Genomic DNA, 18565 nt, shown 5'->3' on the forward strand with positions numbered 1-18565 from the left:
CCTCCCGACTAGGCACATGGGCCCCTGGACCGACCGTGCGCTTCTGGCCGAACGGACCTCTCCTTGCTCTGTTTCACCTGAACCCGGTTGCTGTGTTGCGGGCCTTGTCACTGAGCGTCGGCTCCCTTCCTTCCTTCCTTGCGTGTGCAGGTAAGGCTGTCAAAACCAGATCTGCAGAGGGAGTTCTCAGACCTTTGCGGGGCAGGAGGGTGGATTTGAGGAGGAGGTTGGGGAAGGTGAGGCCAAATGGCTCTGGTTGTCCTGGCGGCACAAGAGGGGAGGCCCCTGCAGGGGACGGAGGCCGGGTGAGGGTGAGGGGCAGCACAGCTCTGCGGGCGGGTGGGCAGGCGGGCGGGTGGACCCCGAGCATCCGGGCTTGGAGGGCGCTGGGTCTCTGGCCTGTGTTTTCACTTTCTTGGTGTGTGGTTTGCAACACAGGAGCTTCTAACTTGGAGGAACTTCAGCTTACCTGAATCTGTCTTCTGTTGCTTGGTTCCCGGGTGGTTGTTACACCTTGATGCATGTGTTTTTTGGCCCGTGATGAGCAGCAGCTTTGATGTGGGATCTCAGTTCCCAGACCAGGGCCTGAGCCTGGGCCACAGTGGTGAGAGCAGCCTGTCCTAACTGCTAGACCACCAGGGAGCTGCCCGTGGCCAGTGTCATGCCTCAGAGATGGTTTCCCAACCCGGAGAGTTGCTCCTGTGTTTTCTTCTGCAAGTGTTACTCTCCCAGCGCTTACATCTGGTCTTTGATCCATTTTGAGTTCATTTCTGTCTGTGGTGGCAGGTAAGGGTCCACGTCCAGCCTCGTGGGTGTGGCTTTTCAGTTTTCCCGGCGCCTTTTGTTGGAAAGACTCCTTTCCCCACTGAAGGGCCTTGGCACGCCTGTCGAGGGTCAGTGGACGGTAGTTGTGGGGTTTATTTCTGGACTTCCTTCTGCTCCACCGGTCCGTGTGTCTGCACCTCAGCTTTGCTTACTGTGGCTCCGTCAGAAGCTCTGCCATCAGGAGGTGGGGGTCCCCCCACTTTGCTCTTCTTTCTCAAAGCCGTTTGCACTCAGGGTGCCTCGCGTTTCCGCGAAGGTCTTCGGCTCCTTGCCAGGGCTCCTGGCCTCTTGCCTCGCCCGGCTGGGGCCAGAACCTGTCCCCTGAGGGCGGTGCAGGGCACACTCCCTGCTCCCTGGCAGCTCCTCTGACCGAAGAGAGAACCCGCTCTTGCGGGGGGTCTGGGGCCGTGGGTTCTAGTCAGAACCCCCAAAACGTTTGTTTCAAAATCTCAGGCTTTGTCATGAAGAGCTATCTGACTTCTGTATTCTCTCTCGTTATTATTCCAGCGTCATGTGAAAACGTCGGACACGCTTTAATTGCTTTGTAAACGTGATGTTCCAGGAAGTGTGTCGTGTTCGTCCTGGGGCTTCAGGCCCTTCCTCTTCTCCCGCCCCCGCTCGGAGCGCGTGCCCTAGTTTAAAAGGCTGGGTTGGGGGAGACCCGCCCCAAGGTTAGAGCCCTTGTGTTTGTAAGGTTGTCTCTTGGACCGGCTGCCACCGAAGCTCTCAGACCCCGCGGGACCAAGCAGACCTGCCTGCTTGTCAGTGGGTTGGTGTTGGTGTCTCCTGCAAAGCTGCCGTCCTTTTCTGTCGATTCTTGAGATGGACAGAGACCTCGTCCGTCCTGGCCATCAGAAAGGTTCCCACAGGATGAGACCCGAGGCATTCCCTGAGTTGTGTCTTTTCGGAAGATCCCCTTCTTGGCCGGGGGTGCCTGCTCCGTTTGTCTGGGTTCGCGTGGCCGGAAGGCGACGGCCGGGGTCAGTCCTTCCCAGACGCCCGTGCGGCTCTGTGCAAGGCGTTTCTCTGTGCAGGCCGAGAGGAAGGTGATGTGGGGTGGCTTTCTCATAAAGCTCAGTTAGCGTAATCTGCAGGGCCCTCTTTCCTTCAGAGATGTCCTTTTGGAATAGGAACGTCTTCTGTGATTCTTGGGCGCTCGCTCGCTCTCGTCAGGGCGGTGAGCCCGTGTCGGTCTCTCGGCTTCCTGTGCGGTTTACTGGTCTGTGAAGCCCTGACTCCGGAGCACGTTTTAAGCCACCAGTCCCAGGTCGATAGGCCTTCCTCACCTTGGGAATTACCACAGTGTTTCAGACAATTTATGTAACTGAAAAGCCCACTTCTTACTTCCTTTCTATGAAACGTCCAGAACAGGCAAGCGCGTAGAGACAGCAGATGAGCGGTTGCCGGGCTGAGGGGGGTGTGGGGGCGGCTCCTTAAAGGGTGCCCGTGTTCGTCCTTCCAGGGGGATGGAAAGGTTTTGAGACTGGAGAGGGGGCGGTGGCGCCACATCGTGAGTGCACTAGATGCCACTGAAGTATACGGTTTAAAATTGTTAATTGTATGTTATGTGCATTTCACCTCGATTTTTTTTTTTAAAAGCCTATTTGATTCAGTGGTGTAATTATACATGAGGCCAGACGGTGGGAGGGGGGCGTGTCTTATCAGGTTATATGAATCCAGGTGAGCACAGGATATATGCTTACACTCACAGACATGTATTATTAATTTGTGTCTCTGAGCATGATCCTTAGAAGCTAATTAGACGGACAGCCTTTCAGCTCTGGGACAGCCGAAAGGTTTAACCCGCCACCGAAACTCTCTACTCTCTCCTGGCAAGCAGGGCGCGTCACCAGCTTTTCACAGCCTCTGACACTGCAGAGCGGAGGCTTTGAAATCACTTTCAGGAGCTCTCTGAACAAAGCTCCCCTTGCTGCTCGGTCTTGTGGCTCCGTCTTCGTGTCCCCGGGACGCCGGCCACCAGGCTGGAGGCTGTCAGCGGCCTTCTGTCCTGTAAACCCGGGGCAGGGGGTGGGGGGTGACGTGCAGTTGGCCCCCCAACCCCGGGAAGGCACAGAGGAGAAAGGGGGAGACCGTCTCTATGTTACCGTTAAGTGAGTAAGAGCCTTAATGCGATTCTGAGGGCAGTGTTGGGGTTTCTGGACGTTTTCTCCTTGTTGCTTCCGGAAGAAAACCCACGGAGTTAAATGTCAGGTTAGGGCCCTGCCTGGATGTGGGGTTCTGGGGTGACCTGCCCCCCCTGCTGTCCAGGCCCCTTGGTTTTCTGAGTGATTGAGCTCGTCGCCTCACCTTCATTGAAGGTGCCGGTGGCGCTTTGCTTTTAACGGCTTCAGGATCCCTCTTAAGGTCCTCGAGGGTGGATTTTTCGAGGCGGGCGATTTTCCCCTCTTGGACTCTGCGTTCGCACACGTGCTGCGCGTCGTCAGTGTCTCGATGGTTTTCCCGTGCGTCGGCCCTGGTCGCAGAGGGACGGTCCTGAGCACCCAGGTCTCGCGGGGGCTCCCAGCCCCCACCCTGTCACCCTGGAGTGGCGCCTTCCAGTGTGTTCCCTCTGGAGCTGCCGGCAGCGCAGCCCCACTCTGGTGGTGGTTGTCAGTGTTGTGTTCTGCTCTGCGGCGTTGCAGTTGGACTGGAAACGGAACGCCGGTTTAGTGTCCATAGTGACCAAAAAGGAAAGTTCCGCAGTCGTTTGTTTGGTCCTCTGCTGCCTCGGTCGCTCGGTCGCTCGGCGTTCTCGTCCCCGAGAGCCGGGACTGAAGTAGGGCCTGCGTGGTGTCGGCTGAGCCGCAGATTCACGACCGTCTCGTGAAGGGAGGCGGCTTGTGAAGAAACGTCTGCTTCGTTCAGGCCTGTGGTCAAGGCAGAGGCCCGGGATAGGGTGCGACTCAGAGGAACCTGAAGTTCATCCGTCAAGATGCCAGCCGCTCTGCCACCCGGCCTCCGAGACCCCCGGGGGCCGTCGGCCACAGGAGAGAGGATTTCCAGATCCATCACGTTCTCAATTCGCCTTTAACAGCCTGGAACATTCTGCCTCCAGGCCTGGGACCGTCCGCCAGAGTCGAGAACTGGCTGCCACGCTCCCGAAATAAGACGAGGGTTTCTCCTAAACCCGCCCAGGCCCGTCCACCTCGGAGCCCTAACAGCCTCCCTGGCGGCTTTGGGGTGCTGACCCACCCGGTCCTGCTTTGAGGCCGACGACCACGGAGGGCGGCCCGGATCAGTGTACATCAGACCCGCCGAGCCAGGGCTCCTGATGGGCCTGCCCGGGAGGGGGCTGCACAGGCTGGTGAACTGGTCGCTCCTAGCAGAGGGGGCTAAGGTCTAACAGAGCGCTCCTCTTCTGTTGAAGAGACGGGATTTCTGTCAAGTTGGGTCAATACTTGAGTTCAGAGGTTTAAGTGGATAATTCAGGCAGATCCGTGAAGCAGGGAGCTCAAAGGTGAGCAGAAGGGCCTCCCCTCAAGGAGCTTGCCGTCTGGCAAGGCCCCAGGAAACGGGCAGGAGAGGATGAAGAGATGCCGAGAGTCACGACGGGGCATCTGCCGCCACCTCCGGGCTCGTGGGGGTGGGTGGAGGGGCGCGGGGGGGTTGCAGCCGTGACAGGGCTTCTTTAATTGCGTTCCACCGGCACACAGTTCTGAGCACTGCCGTATCCTACCTGTCCACCAGGTGAAAACGACAAAGGCACATCTTCCAGGTACGAACAACAGCAGTGCCATGTGGCAGAGCCAGGGTGGCAGCTCTCCAGGTGTGAACAGCCCGCAGGAAGGGTGCCTTGCTGGGCTTTGCTGGAGTTCTTTGTTTTGCTGCAGATGAAATAGGAGCCTTCTTGTTGCTGTTTATGACAGTTCAGTGTATCAGACGTGCTGGCATATTTTACATTTTGGCTACTTTCAAAACAAGAATTTGATATGACCTAAAACATTGGAACAGTATATTAAAGAAAAAAAAATTATTAGAAGCCAGTTGGGAAGCCTTTGAATGGAACTTCAGCACAATTGAGGAAACAGTTCATGTTAATGGCCCAGTGGGCATAGCGTCTTTTTAAGCTTCCTTCTAGCTTGTGGTGCTAAAACCACTGCCGAACGCACAAAGGGAGGTGCTTCCCTGCCTCTGATTTGTAACGTGGACGCGCCACCCTCACCACTGTGTACTCTTTGAAGTAGAAGAGTTCATCTGATATTTACACTCGTCGAAGTTGAGTTTGGTTTGTCCAAAGACACCCTCATTTTAGCAGTGACAGTATGATGTAGATGTGAAGGCAGAACCTACAAGAACGAATGGCTGGAGGTCGATGGAGTTCCTCATGCTGGGTTCCTGAATGAGCTCTGGTTTGTAGAACCAGAGACCGGCCGGGGCCAGCAGCCTCAGTGAGAGAGGCAGGATGTCCTCCTGGGGCTGAAAGATCTGGTTTCTCCTTCAGGACGGTAGAGGAAGACCCCAGAGCCTTTTGGCTGCTGAGAGTCCATACAGAGAACTGGGAACGAGGTGAAGGTTCCTCGGTCTCTCGCGTCGTCCAGGCTGCCTCCCTGTGCGGCCCGCACACCCCAGAGGTGGTGTTCACTGAGGCAGAGTTGAACTTTTTTTTTGTCTTTTTTGTCTTTTTAGGGCCGCACCCGCAGCATGTAGAGGTTCCCAGGCTAGGGGGTCTAATCAGAGCTGCAGGTGCTGGCTTACACCACAGCCACAGCAACGCCAGATCTGTAACACACTGAGCAAAGCCAGGGATCAAACCTGCCACCTGATGGCTCCTAGTCAGATTTGTTTCCACTGCTCCATGACGGGAACTCCCAGTTGAGTATTATTTTAACAGTTTCGTGTTGATGAATATAAAAATAGGTAACTGGCAAGTCAAGTCCACACTCCTGGGGTTATTATTGCCCAGGACAGGGTTTTGTAAAAAGTGTGTCCATTTAAATAGAAGCGCCCAGTTATCAACAGGATGGCTGTGCACAGATGCGGCAGGAATCGCGGGGAGAGCCCAGGCCGGCGCGGTGCGTTCACTCCGAGCAGACTGTTGCAGAGAGCTCCTCCGTCTCCCACTTGGTTCTGGGCCCAGCAGCCCCGCTCGCAGCCGTCAGTCCACTTCCATCCCGCCCTGGCCTTGCTCACCCTCTCCGCCCGTCCCCAGCCTCCCTGGCACGGCCCTTGGTGCCCTCGTTCACCGGGTCATTTCTAGCCGTTGCCGCGTTTGCAGAGTGGGAATAGTGAGGCCTCCCCGTGGAGCAGCGGGGTGTTCAGTGCGATGAGGATGGGCTCCTGGCACGGGGTCGGGAGCACGCTGGAACCGGTCGCTCCCGAGTTCAGATCCCAGCGAGTGGAAGCTGATGAATGGAATGGGCCTTCAGTGTTCAGGAGAAAAGCTTTGACTTGGCCAAAACATTGCCCCAGATCAAGGTGTTGGGCTCGGCCAGGCTGCCCGGGAGTGGGGTCCGGGTGGCAGGGACCCTGGATCTGCCCCTCGGGCTGACCCGGGGCCTGTGAGGGCTCTTCCTCAGCCTCCCGCAGCCCGGAGTCGTGTGCCTGGAGCAGGTGTGTTAAGAAGGTGGGGTTGCCGCGGCCAGCGGGGAGATCCCAGACGCCGCCAGTTTGACGCAGTTGTTGCAGGATCAGAGTTGCCTGAAGTCACCAGTGTGAGCCGGGGGTACGATTTTTCACCGCCGTGGGTAACCGCTGCTAATTCTGCGTCCATTGCTGGCCCTGAGCACCGGCCCTGGAGCCTCGCGGCCTGGCGGGCTCTCCCAGGACGGGTTTCTCGTGTGGGTGTCAGAAACAGCAGGAGCTCCAAGTACGTTTTCATTTTATGTTTTCTCTCCTCTATGGCTCAGAGTGCTTTGGTTTCAACGTCCGTCTTCACTGAATCCGACGTAAGAATGGTCCGTTCCTCGAGTCGCCCTGATTCGGGCCACTCAGGCAGTCGCATCCCTCGCAACGGGTTACCTCGCGAGTCCGGGCAGAGCACAGCGAGCTGCCGTGGCCCCCAGAAGCCTGTCCGCGGGTCAGGAAGGCCCTGGTCTCCGCGCTCAGGCCGTGGGGGTTGTGTGCGCGAGGGTAGAAACCGTGTCGGCCACAGCGAGGGCCAGTTTCGGGGGAGTGGTCTTCTCATCTGGGCCCCAAAATAGTCTTCTCAGAACAGGAGAGAAGATGCTGACGTCAGGTGACCCCCAGATTAGGCCCCTGGAGCCTGGCTGTCAAAGTCCCACAGGCCACCAGTGATTCATCAGAGTAACTGTTTACCTCTCACGCTCAGGCGGTTGTTCCAGAAGAAATTCTCTTCCCAGACTTGGTGTCTTGTAGGTAAAATTTCAGAGCCCCATTGCCAGTCCTGGCACCCAGGTCTCGAACCTGGGAAGTCAGAATGCATACCTGATGCCCGGCGGCTGTCAGGTCGGGGCGTTGGTACAAAGGGTTTGTGCAGTAAGATGCCAACTTGGGGAGTTCCCATCATGGCTCAGCAATAACGAACCTGACTAGGCTCCGTAAGGATGTGGGTTCGACCCCTGGCCTGGCTCAATGGGCTAAGGATCCGGTGTTGCCAGGAGCTGTGGTGTAGGTCGCAGATTCGGCTCAGATCCCGTGTTGCTGTGGTTGTGCTGCAGGCCGGCAGCTACAGCTCCGATTGGACCCCTAGCCTGGGAGCCTCCATATGCCACGGCTGCAGCCCTAAAAAAAAAAGCAGAAAAAAGATGCCAACTTGGTCTTGTCGGGAATCTGGTTAGAGACTAGAGCAGCGTCTCTGTGTGATGTGCTGGGAAAATCATACCTTAGCCCGCTGACCGGTAGCACTCCTCTTTCCTCTGCCCAAGAGCTCACACGCCTCCTGAGAGCTCTGAGAAAAACTCCTCAAATCTTGGCAAGTCACTTTCTTAAAGACAGCTCACTTGTGAGCACATGATTTGAAAAGCCTCAGAGGAAAAAGGTCAGACGGCCTGGCAGGATCTTCTGTTCTGTTTCCCTCTCTCGCCAGATTCCCAGAGAAGCAGTTCACCCTTCGGAGTGTATTCGAAGCCCGTTCCCAATAAGGGGGCTGCAGCCTCTGTCTCCAGGGCTTGGGGTCTCGGGGGGCCCCAGCACTGTTGTGTTGCAGGGCGCAGAGCTCCTGGGCTGTGGCCCCCACGGGAGGCTGGCAGGTGCGGTGACAGCCGATGTCCCAGCGCCTGGAGCGTGTGGACAAGCTCAACTGGGGAACTGGGACTCTCTCCCCGGTGACTTGCAGCTGAGGGCACGCTTTGCAGTCGGCTGCGTTCACGCGAATCCAGTAGAAGGAAAGATGATGACTGAGATATTTAGTGTGTGGTAGTATCCTTAGGCTGCACGTGGAGCAAAACCCCAGACGTCTGTGGCGTGTTGAAAGGGTTCCTTTGTGCATCCCGTGCGTCCATCTAGGACACGCGCTGATGGGGAACTTGGCCCGTGTCCAAGTGGTTTGTATTAAGCACCACTGATCTTAATGCACAGATTTCTTTTTTTGGGGGGGGGGGAGTTTTTAAGTTCTCAGAAGTAACATTTTTCTATGGTGTTGTTAAGGTTTATAGAGTCGCAGGGGGGAGAGACACAGTCTTGAACCTGACCAGGTTGAGCAAGGCCGTGCTTCTCCCTGTAAGGAGCAGGCAGCACATGGGCACCAGCCTGGGAGGTTTGAAAGGGCTCCTGGCCAACCGTGGAAGCCAGAACTGTCCCCTCACAGGCCATGGACAGGCTCTGAAGCCACACTGCCTGTGCCCTGTCACGTCTGAGCTTCTGAACTTTGTCACCCTAATTTCTGAATGGATGTTTCCTTGTTTGTATAGCAGGATTTATGGGCTTAGATGAGTTAGAATAATACCTAGCACGCAGTAAGTGTGGAATAGTGGTGGGCTATTAGTATTCCTTAGAAGAGTCAGAAGTGAAGATAGCATGGAAAATTAGCAAGATAGATGCAGTAGGAAATTAGATTTTCAAAATTGTTTTATGGAAATTCTCTAGTCCCCAAGCAAAAGTAAATAAGATTAGACTTGTAGCAGAAAGTATCCAAAAGGCTCTACGTGGTTGAGGCCAGGAAGCTGGATGCGGCCTCACCTGAGCTGTGGATGAGGAGCTGGGGCTGGAAGTCCCCCGACCTGCCCCCTGGGAGAGAGCCGGCAGCCAGTGCAGCCACGGCCACGGGCAGGGACTTCCCTCCTGGGTCCCAGCCTGCCAGCTTGAGACCAGAATCCCAGCTTCTAGGGTCACACACATGTTTACAGCTAAGTTTATCGTTACTCTAAACAAGTCATTCTGTTATTTTGGAAAGTTCTGTTTCAGGGTTTATATCTCAAGGGTCTGAAGATAGTTCTTTTTCAAAAGCTATTTAAACTGAGTAAGTTTAATGTTTCAGTGTTAAATGCTTGACTGGGGTTTTGTATACATGTTTCTAGACTAGCAAAATTTAAGGATTCTTTCCATAATTTTTGAAGTTACATTTACCCTTAGATATATATACACTCTCATATGTAACAAATTAAATAAATGTGGGTCTAACTTCTGCTTTAAATTCTACCGTGAGCAAACTGTTCCATACAGAATGGATAAACAGTGCAGTCCTACTGTGCAGCACAGGGAACTGTGTCCGTTCTCTTGGGGTAGACCAGGATGGACGCTAGTGTGAGAAAAAGAATGCACGCACGCACGCACACACACACACACTCACACACTCACACAGAATGTATCATTTCTGCACCGCAGACATTGGCCCAGCATTGTAAATCAACTCTAATTTTTAAAAGTGCTTGAAAAAAGGTAATTCCGCAATATAGCAAACTTTATTTTCTGATTTCCTCAAAGAAAAGAAATCCTACATTGAGATGGGTGATAAAAGGGGATTAAAAAGAAGTAGAAAGTAAAGCTGTGTTAGGCAGTTGCAAACAACCCCAAGGGCTGTAAATTAGTAGCAGGCAAAGTTGAATCCAGGGCACGGTGAGAGTCCAGGAGGCGGGGTCACGTGTCCACACTCAGCACGGCCTCCGTAGGCCGGCAGAACTGCCTCGTGAACGTGGGCCGTCCACCCAGACGATTCTGTGTCCAGAACTAGAAGGACCACTAGACAAAACTGCTCATAAGGCTGGCGGGGTCAGGTGGGGGAGCACCTGGACGCCCTGCCCGCCCCGGATCAGGTGGTGACAGCCGGTCGTCACCGTGAACCAGGGAGACTTCAGAAGCACGTGCGCCCCGCGCTCTTGGGTTTGACAGGCGATCGTTGGCGGAGAGGAGCTCCGCAGATCCACGCGGCTGAACCCGGTGGGAACCGCACTCTGATCCTGCTGCGCTGAAAGCGGGGAGGAGGCCAGGGAGAGCCGGGGCCTCGCCCACTGTTCCTTAGCGCCCGCATTTCAGCCCAGGTGAACTGCAGGACAGGCCTCCCCGCCTCGCCCGCCCCCGCTCCAGGGTGTCTTCGTTCCTAAAATCCTTTTGTTTATGGGATGTGGGGCTTGGGGTTTACCTGCCCGTTGCCCCACGTGGGTAAAAGACCCTGTGGAAAGCTTTATCCTCCAGCGGGCCACCGGCGGGAATGGGAACAGCGGAACCGCGAGGACCGTGGAGGCGCCTCCCATCCGTCAGCATCCGCGCTCGATTCCCCGACCCAAGGTCCCCGTCCCGCCGTCCTGCTGCGAGGAGCGGGCGTGAGGACCATGAGGACCGTGAGGCCGGGGCTTGGCCGGGCTGCTGGCTTGGGCCTGGCTCTCCGCGCCGGAACCTCGAGGCCTGCAGTGAGGGAGGGAGGGAACACGCGGTGACTGCGCCGTGGTTGCTTCCCGAGGAGGCGCCGAAACCACTCCCACACTTGCAACGAAGGAAAAGGGCCGGCCTGCGTTACGGAGCTCCTGTGTTCTGCACGTCCCTGGGGGCTCAGAGGTTAAGGATCCACGCTGTCACTGCTGTGACACAGGTTCAATCCCTGGCCCTGGAACTGCTGCAGGCTGTGGGCGTGGCCAAAAAACCCAGAAAGAGTGACTGGATTCCATGAGGACAAAAGCAGAAACGAATGAATCAGGAAACTGGGTGGGGGGTGGCCCCGAAACAGGCCTGGTTCTGGCCGAGGGGCGGTGGCCAAAGGCAGCAGGGAAGGGGAGAGACGCCTCTGGCCAGCCCAGGGCGGGCGGGACCGGCCGCAGAGCGGGGTCTCCGCGACCTGAGGACCGAGTCTGGTAAAGTTCCACTTCGGTCCCCCTCTGTGGTGTCGTCCCCTTTGAACTTTCCGAAGTAATCTCTAATCTGTGGGAACATGAAGGTCGGCACAAAGGGTTTCCTTTCTTAGGCTCCACCCACTTGTCAGCCTGGGGCCTGTGCTCTGCCGCTGCCCCATGCGTATGTATTTACATTCCGGGAGCGTGGGGTCTCAGCAGCACCCCCTCCTTCCGGGCCCTGGCCCTGCTTTGCTTTGCTCCCCCCGGAGGCGACCCTGGTGTGGGCTCATCTCTCTGGGTTTCTGTTCTCGGTTCTCGCGGGTCCTGCGAATCCTCGCCATTTGGTGCATTCGTTCACTGATGCCCTTAAACAGAAGATAAAAAAAACACCATCTCAAGCTTTGCTGCTGCCACACGGGAGGTTGGCCCTACCTGCTCTGTGGTTTCCCGCGAAGCCAGCTCTGCAGAGGGAGAGCTGTGGTTTTTTCATCAGGGCAGAGGCGTCTTTGGAGGATGGCCGTGAGCACTGTTCTACCAGCTCCCGGTCTGCGCCCCTGCTCCATGGGGCCTGGGGCCTTGGGGGCCTCACCACGGGACCCCAGATTGCTGCTCCGCCACCTCACGGCCACCCCCGTCCTGCCTTCCCCCTCTCCCAGTTTTCCCCTAGCCACCCCCTCCGCCTGCTCTCCAGCCCAGCAGTCCCATTGCCTTGAAGGTTTAAGCCCTTCGCAAAATTCTCTGCCCCTTTCAGTGGGGTTTTGGAGTAGAACTAGACAAATATGGCCCATCTTTAATCATAAATCAAAGCATTTTGGGTAGTGTTATTTATTTTTAAAGCAATCAACTTCTTTTATTCATTTATTTATTTATTTTGCTTTTTAGGGCCGCACCCGCACCTGGTTCCCAGGCTAGGGGTCTAATCCGAGCTACAGCTGCCAGACCACACCACAGCCACAGCAATGCAGGATCCGAGCCACATCTGCAACCTACACCACAGCTCACGGCACCACCGGGTCCTTAACCCACTGAGTGAGGCCAGGGATCAAACCCGCAACCTCATGGTTCCTAGTTGGATTTGTTTCCGCTGTGCCACGACAGGAACTCCTGATAGTGTTACTTAAACACACACACACACACACACACACACACACACACACACACACACCCCATGAGAAGGTTGGGTTTATTAGATTTTTGCTCCCAGGGACAGTGAAATTCCGAACAACTACCGATGCCGTTGGTCTGTTTGTGGCTCTTGGGGACATTGTCCGAGGGTTGAGTGAGATGAGCAGCAGGAGCAGCCGTGGGGTTGTCAGTAGCTCCTTCACACGCCTCTGCGCACCTGTGCACGGTGGACCCCTACCCACCCACCCCCGCCACTGCCATCCGAACGCCAGCAGTGCTTCCCTCTGGGTTTGCCTTTCTTAGGGTGCTTGCATTTCATCTATTTTACAGTCAGCATGGATTGTTTTTCTGAAAAGGTTTTTCAGAAATGCAGAATGCTTGTTGACTGCTGGTGAAGGCCTCACGTGCAAGTGCGAGCCCTTGGGTCTGGCGCTCCTCCGTGGGGTGCCCGCTTAGAAATTGCTCTCCTGGATCAAAACACCGCCCCGCTGCTCCGCCCCCACTTCTGTCCAGAGATTTGGTTGTGGTTTTACCGTCGCCCCTTTAGGAATTGCTGCTGGCACTCTGGCCTCAGAGAGGAGTGCTTTTGCACCTTCTCTGGAGCCAAAACCTTATCTGTCAGATGTGGACACTGTGGCCCAGCAATGTCAAGCCACCTGGCGCAGCCGGACGCAGCGGTGTCTCCTGCCGCCCTCGTCTGCTTGACGCTTTCCAGTTTCACTTACCTTCTTACACATGTGAGCTTCAAGCATCCCCACCCCACCCCCAAAAAAACCACCCAGCTCCACCATAATCCTTTAGAAACCTTTCAAACGCGAAGGGTATTTTTCTGCTCACGTCCCGTTCCGGCACAGGCGGACAGCCTCAAACACCTGTGAGCTCATCCGGCAGAGTGGCTCCTCCGTGAGCAGCAAGCACGTGTGTAAAAATTGGATTTGGGGTTCGCTCAGCCCCTCAGCCAGCATTTAAGTAGTTGCCCTTGCTCTGTGCCGTCCCGAGAACCAGAACAGCAGATCGCAGCCTGTGGCCTATTTGCCAGAACGTCCAAGTGAACTGTGTTACAGGCAAGCAGACCCCGTCAGCCTGGAAGGCCTCCTTTGTCCGGTGCAGATTCCGGGGCTGAGTGCGGTACATTCGCGGCCTCTGCTTGAAAATGCCTGGAGAGGAGGAGAAGCGTGGCTTCCGTAGCGGACGGTTTTGAAGGATGGGAGCCGAGGCCAGACTGCGAGGTAGCAGCTAAGCCACCGCTGCGTCTGATGGTGACAGGAGACGAGCCCCGTGACTGAGGACCTTCTCTGGCTTGGCCGTCACCCCAGCAGCTCACATCTGCTCTGCTCAGCCACCCCGCGAGGGTTCCCCCAGTTTCCCAGTTGAGGAAACCGGGGTCCGGAGAGATGAAGCATTCTGCAGAGGTCGCCAAGGGGAGCAGGTGGGGCTGGAGTTCCAGGCCCTCAAGCCTCTGCTCCCCTGCTGCCGCTGTCTCGGGGCTTAATCAGCGCCTGCTAGGTGAGGATGCAGAGTTAGAGAGACCTCAGGCTGCCCCGAGCAAACTTAGACCAAAAAGAACCCGTCTTTGGCAGTACTTTGTCCAGAAACGTGGGATTTAAAGGTTTCCCCAGATGGCACCAGCTCAGGTCACCCATTCTCACTATGGCCTCAGCTCTCAAGGACGGTGCCTGCCGCCCAAGCACCACGCCCTTGGGTCCCGTGAGCACACCCCCTGGGGGTACATAGGTGACGTTTTTAATAAAGTCCTTGTGGTTTCAGATGTAGGAAGCTATCAAGAGGAAAGGTTCCTCCAGGAGTCCCCGTCGTGCCTCCGTGGTTAGCGAGCCCAACTAGTATCCATGAGGACGTGGGTTTGATCCCTGGCCTTGCTCGGTGGGTTAAGGATCCAGCGTTGCCGTGAGCTGTGGTGTAGATTGCAGACACAGCTCGGATCCGGTGCTGCTGTGGTGTAGGCCACGGCTACAGCGCCAATTCAACCCCTAGCCTGGGAACCTCCATATGCCGTGGATGTGGCCCTTTAAAAAAGTTTCCTTGGGGGTGAGGGGCCTGCCAAGGGGGACCCAATGAGGCTGGCAGGCGGGCCACGGGGCTGGCGTCTCATCCCCTCCGGCCCATTTGTGCTCCTGGTGTGGTTCTGGGCATCTGCCCTGTGCCCTGCCCGCATTCAGGAACAGCTCGCCAGGTTCTCCCAAGCTCTCACCAGACCCTGCGCATCAAGGAAAGAGGAACCAAGTAGAAGCATGACTCAGTTTCCATGTAATTCGAGATCAAGTCCTTAGAAAAGGATCAGCTGAATGTCTCTCAACACGCACCAAACACAGTGTTTCTTGTTTTAACTAATAGTAAAGATGTCAGCTGTTTAGGTGCCGCGCTCTCTCCAAGGGCAGACAAACCTCTTGGTGAGCCCCTTGGATGCCGCGCTAAGCGTGTGAGGAGCGTGTGACTCGGGGAGCGGGCTGCCCTCAGCCCTGTGAGAAGCGTGAGTGATGGTGTGATCTGGGGCCTCCCTTTAAGGAGGAGAGAGAGCTGGCCCGGGGCTGCTGCGCCCAGCGGCCCCACGGAGTCACTGTTTGCTGGAGGAGTGGGAGGGAGCCTGGCCCTCGCCCTCTGGCCTGTGCTGTCCCTCCGGGAATCCACCTAGATGTGCCCTCTCGGTGTGACATCCCTGTGACCAGGTGGTTGCGGAGCCCTGTGTCACCACGACTCACCCCTGCCACCTTGCCCTAAAGGGGCCCGCGTCTGAGGGAGCCGGCGTGGTGCTGCGGGGCAGCCTCAGGCCTCACCGACCCAGCCGGACTTCCCACTGGCCCTTCGTCTCCCTGTGTGAAATCCCCCCGTCCTTGAGACAGTGGGGTGACAGGCTGGAGCAGCATTTGCCTTTAGCCCGTGCCACGGGGTTCCTTCCTCCCTCCACGCAGGGCAGCCCATGCGCCGGCCCCAGAGAACGCCCTGCCCGGGGTGTCCAGTCACTGGTCCTGAGCACCTGTGCTTCTGTCCTTGTCACACATCTGTTGAACACCTGTCACCTGCTGACGGCAGCAGAGGCAGAGGACGCCGTGCCCCCGATTTCCTTCCATGAGCCTCCCCAGGCGAGGCCGGGTGCCGCGTCAGACGTCAGAAAGCCCCCAGGGAGCGTGTCCCCGGCCGAGCAGACGGGAGCTGCCATCCTTTGCTGGCTGACGTCCTTCCGCCTGGCCTCTGAGCGGGGATTAGCTGGCGGGCAGGTAAGAGGCAGCCTGGAACCTTGCCAGGTACATGTTAACTAATACCAGCCTGCGGGGCGGGGCTGGGGGCACGAGGGGCACAAGGGGCGAGAGGCCAGCCCTGACCTTCACCTGCTTCGCCGCCCAGAGGGGCACACGGGTCCCGACTCCGGGGCTCTGCGGGCCCTCGAGGCTTACCTGACCGTGTCCTGCGCAGCTCCTTCCTGCCGCAGCTCTGGGCCGGACCCACGTGGGGAGCCCGGAATCCGTTGTGAGAGCGCGCGTCTGGAAAGAAGCGCTCAGCTCTGTCTGAGGCGCAGGGAGAGGGAATAGAGCACATCAAACAAAAACTGAAAAAACGTCGCGTTTGTATCCTGCTCACCGTTCTGCCCTGTCCTGTCTGCTGGTGAACATTCTGGAAGTTCCGCAGCCTTCCTTAGCTGGCTCTGACTTGCCAGACGTAGCAGGAGTCACTTTTCCTGCCATGACACCTGCCCCGTGCTCTAGATAAGAGCTGCCACGTTGCTGGAGCTGACGGTCAGTTTCATATTTCATCAGAAACGCCAGTGTGAGTGAAAGCTGGAGCCGCGTCGCCAGAAGTGTCAGAGACCTGCTCACCTGTACCGACTCCTTCCCCTCAGGCTGTCGGGAGCAGGTGCCGCGGCAGGACGTGCGGCCTCATCAGTGGATCCCGCCATTTGGGGATCTGGCTGGCTCCTTGCTCCTGGAGCTTGACTCAAGTCAAACGTTAAGACTGCTGTTGAGTTCCTCTTAAATGTTCCCGCAGCAGGAGGTGGGGACGCATCCCTGAGCAGACGTGTGTGTCCACCAGAGGCTTTCCCGTTTTCAGGACCCGGGGCTCAGGATCACGCCGTGGCCTCGCCGTGTTCTCACAACAGAGTCTGGGCTAGAAGTCATCCGTTTGTTTCTTCCCTGTGACTTCCTTCCCTGCAAAGTTCACTTGCCTTTTAATAAGAGCTTTTTTCTGGAAACCAGTCTCTACTGGCATTTATCTCATCTCGGTTCAGCTGCTCTCCTGGCCCTGCTCTCTGCCCACCTGGTCCCTGGTGAGGCTGCTGGTTCCTGGGTGCTAAAACAGGAGTGAATTGGACCTTGGCTTTTTCTGAAAGGAAAATACCTGCCTTATAAAATCATACTGAGGGAGTTCCCTGGTGGTGCAGTGGGTTAAGGACCTAGCATTGCCACTGCTGTGGTGTGGGTTCAATCCCTAGCCGGGAACTTCTGCATGCCATGGGTGCAGCCAAAAAGTAAAGATGAAGTTATGCTGGGCCTTCAGGGGGAGGACTGGTGGGCTCGGGGGGCGGCAGAGTGGTGAGGAAGGGGAGTACCCCCCCTTTCCCCGTGCAGAGAAAGGCAGGCTGAGAGGCAGAGAAACGCAGAGGGAGGGAGGAGCACCCGGGCTGGGGAGAAGCCCGTGGGCTCTGGGAGTCACACAGGATCACACGTCCGCCCCGGACTCAGCCCAAGAGGAACCACTCCTGATGGATTTCGAGCTACAGGTCGTCCCCAGCAAAACGTGTGTAAAGCACAAGCGATTTAGGGCAGTCCTGCGTCACCAAGCTGATGCCTGACTTAATGGAGCTGGCAGCACTTGGGTGTTGCCCGTGCCCTGGCCTCCACTCTGGAGGACTGGAGCAGGGTGCGTTTCGTACCCGGGGACCAGGGGGAGAGCTTGCTGCCTCTGTCAGAGCCCTGGATCTGCACCAGACAGAAGGTAGTTCAGGTAGCCAGGCCCAGGACTCTAGCCAGGTGAGCTCTCTGTCCCCTTTGCATTCCCAGGGGGCTCCTCAGCTCCTCGCGTTAGCAGTGTAGACGGCGTGAAGCAGGGGAGCGCTGGGGCCGAGTTTGAATGAAGTGACAGCCGCTGAGACACCTGACCAGGGAGAGGCACCTCCGTGGGGTGATTAAACCCCGACAGACCTAAGACGCCATTGACTGGGCCAAAGCTTGGCTCACGAGGTCCTTAGAGGCGCGCGGTTTCTTTGGTCGCAGCCAGCTGGTGACGTTGGGTTGCTCGCTGAGGTTCGCCGGGTCATGGTGCCATCCTGACTGGGAAGAGGACGCTCCTGGGAAACGAATGAGAAACCACCTCCTCCTGCTGTTCAAGCACAGGGGCCTGGTTCGCAAAGGGAAGAAAAGCAAAAGATAAAAATGGCTACATTCGTTCTCCGCCCAGCCGCAGCCGCCGACGGCAGTGATATCCTGCGGCGGATCGAGGAACTGGCTAAATACGAATACATGGAAGAACAAGTAGTATTGCCTGGAAAAGGTCCGCTAGAAGATGGTTTCAGAGGGCACCGCTTCCCCCACTGCCTGGTTGCAGAAGTGCCCAAGGAGCAGCTGACTCCGGAAGGTCACAGCATCGTTGGTTTGCCCGTGCACTGTTTTACTTATGACCCATGGATTGGCAAACTGTTGTATCTTGAGGACCCCTTTGTGAGGAGTGATTGAAGAGGCTTTGGCATAGGATCAGAAATCCTGAAGAATCTAAGCCAGGTTGCAATGAAATGTCACTGTAGCAGCATGCGCTTCTTGGGAGCTGAGTGGAAAGAAGCCTCTATCGACTTTACAAAAGAAGAGGTGCTTCGATCTGTCCAGTGAAGAGGGATGGGGACGCTTCAGGATCAACAAGGAGCACCTGCTAAAAAAGGCAGCAGCGGAATGAGGAGTGCTGGTGTAGACCGTGACAGCTCCCATTCCATTTTAGAACAAATTCTCAACTTCCCTTGCTTTCTACCCTATTCGTAGTGGCATACTAGAATGAGCACCTATTCCAAAGCTCTATTACCAGTGGCGCTGTTGCATGTTTGAAATAAGGTCTCTGCAATGGCAATCTTGTATGCCAGTTGGAGTCAGGTTTCTCTCCAACATCTTTTGATGAACAACAAGGTGGTAGGATAATGTCTGTGAAAAATGAATGAAGTTTTCATTCTTGTGAGTCATTTAAATGTGTACAATGTACACACTGGTATTTAGAGTTTCTGTTTTGATTCTTTTTTAATAAACTGCCCTTTGATTTTTTTAAAAAACAAAAGAGTTACTTAGAGGGAGTTCCTGTCGTTCCTGCTGTGGCTAAGCGGGTTGAGAGCCCAGCTAGTATCCACGAGCATGTGGATTTGATCCCTGGCCTTGATCAGTGGGTTGAGGATCCAGTGCTTCTGTGAGCTGTGGTGTAGGTTGCAGAGGCAGGTCAGAACCCGGGTTGCTGCGGCTGTGGTGTAG

General features: G+C 56.3%; 1 protein-coding gene and 1 pseudogene across 5 annotated transcripts in view; both read left to right on the forward strand.

Moving 5' to 3' along the window:
- The window catches only part of PPP2R5C (protein phosphatase 2 regulatory subunit B'gamma), a 138813-nt gene that overhangs the window by 55599 nt on the left and 64649 nt on the right, over positions 1-18565 (forward strand). The window lies entirely within an intron of this gene.
- Positions 12057-18362, forward strand: LOC110258360 (annotated as a pseudogene).

This window comes from Sus scrofa, unplaced genomic scaffold (genome assembly GCF_000003025.6).
Source record: "Sus scrofa isolate TJ Tabasco breed Duroc unplaced genomic scaffold, Sscrofa11.1 Contig1914, whole genome shotgun sequence".
Lineage (NCBI taxonomy): Eukaryota > Metazoa > Chordata > Mammalia > Artiodactyla > Suidae > Sus > Sus scrofa.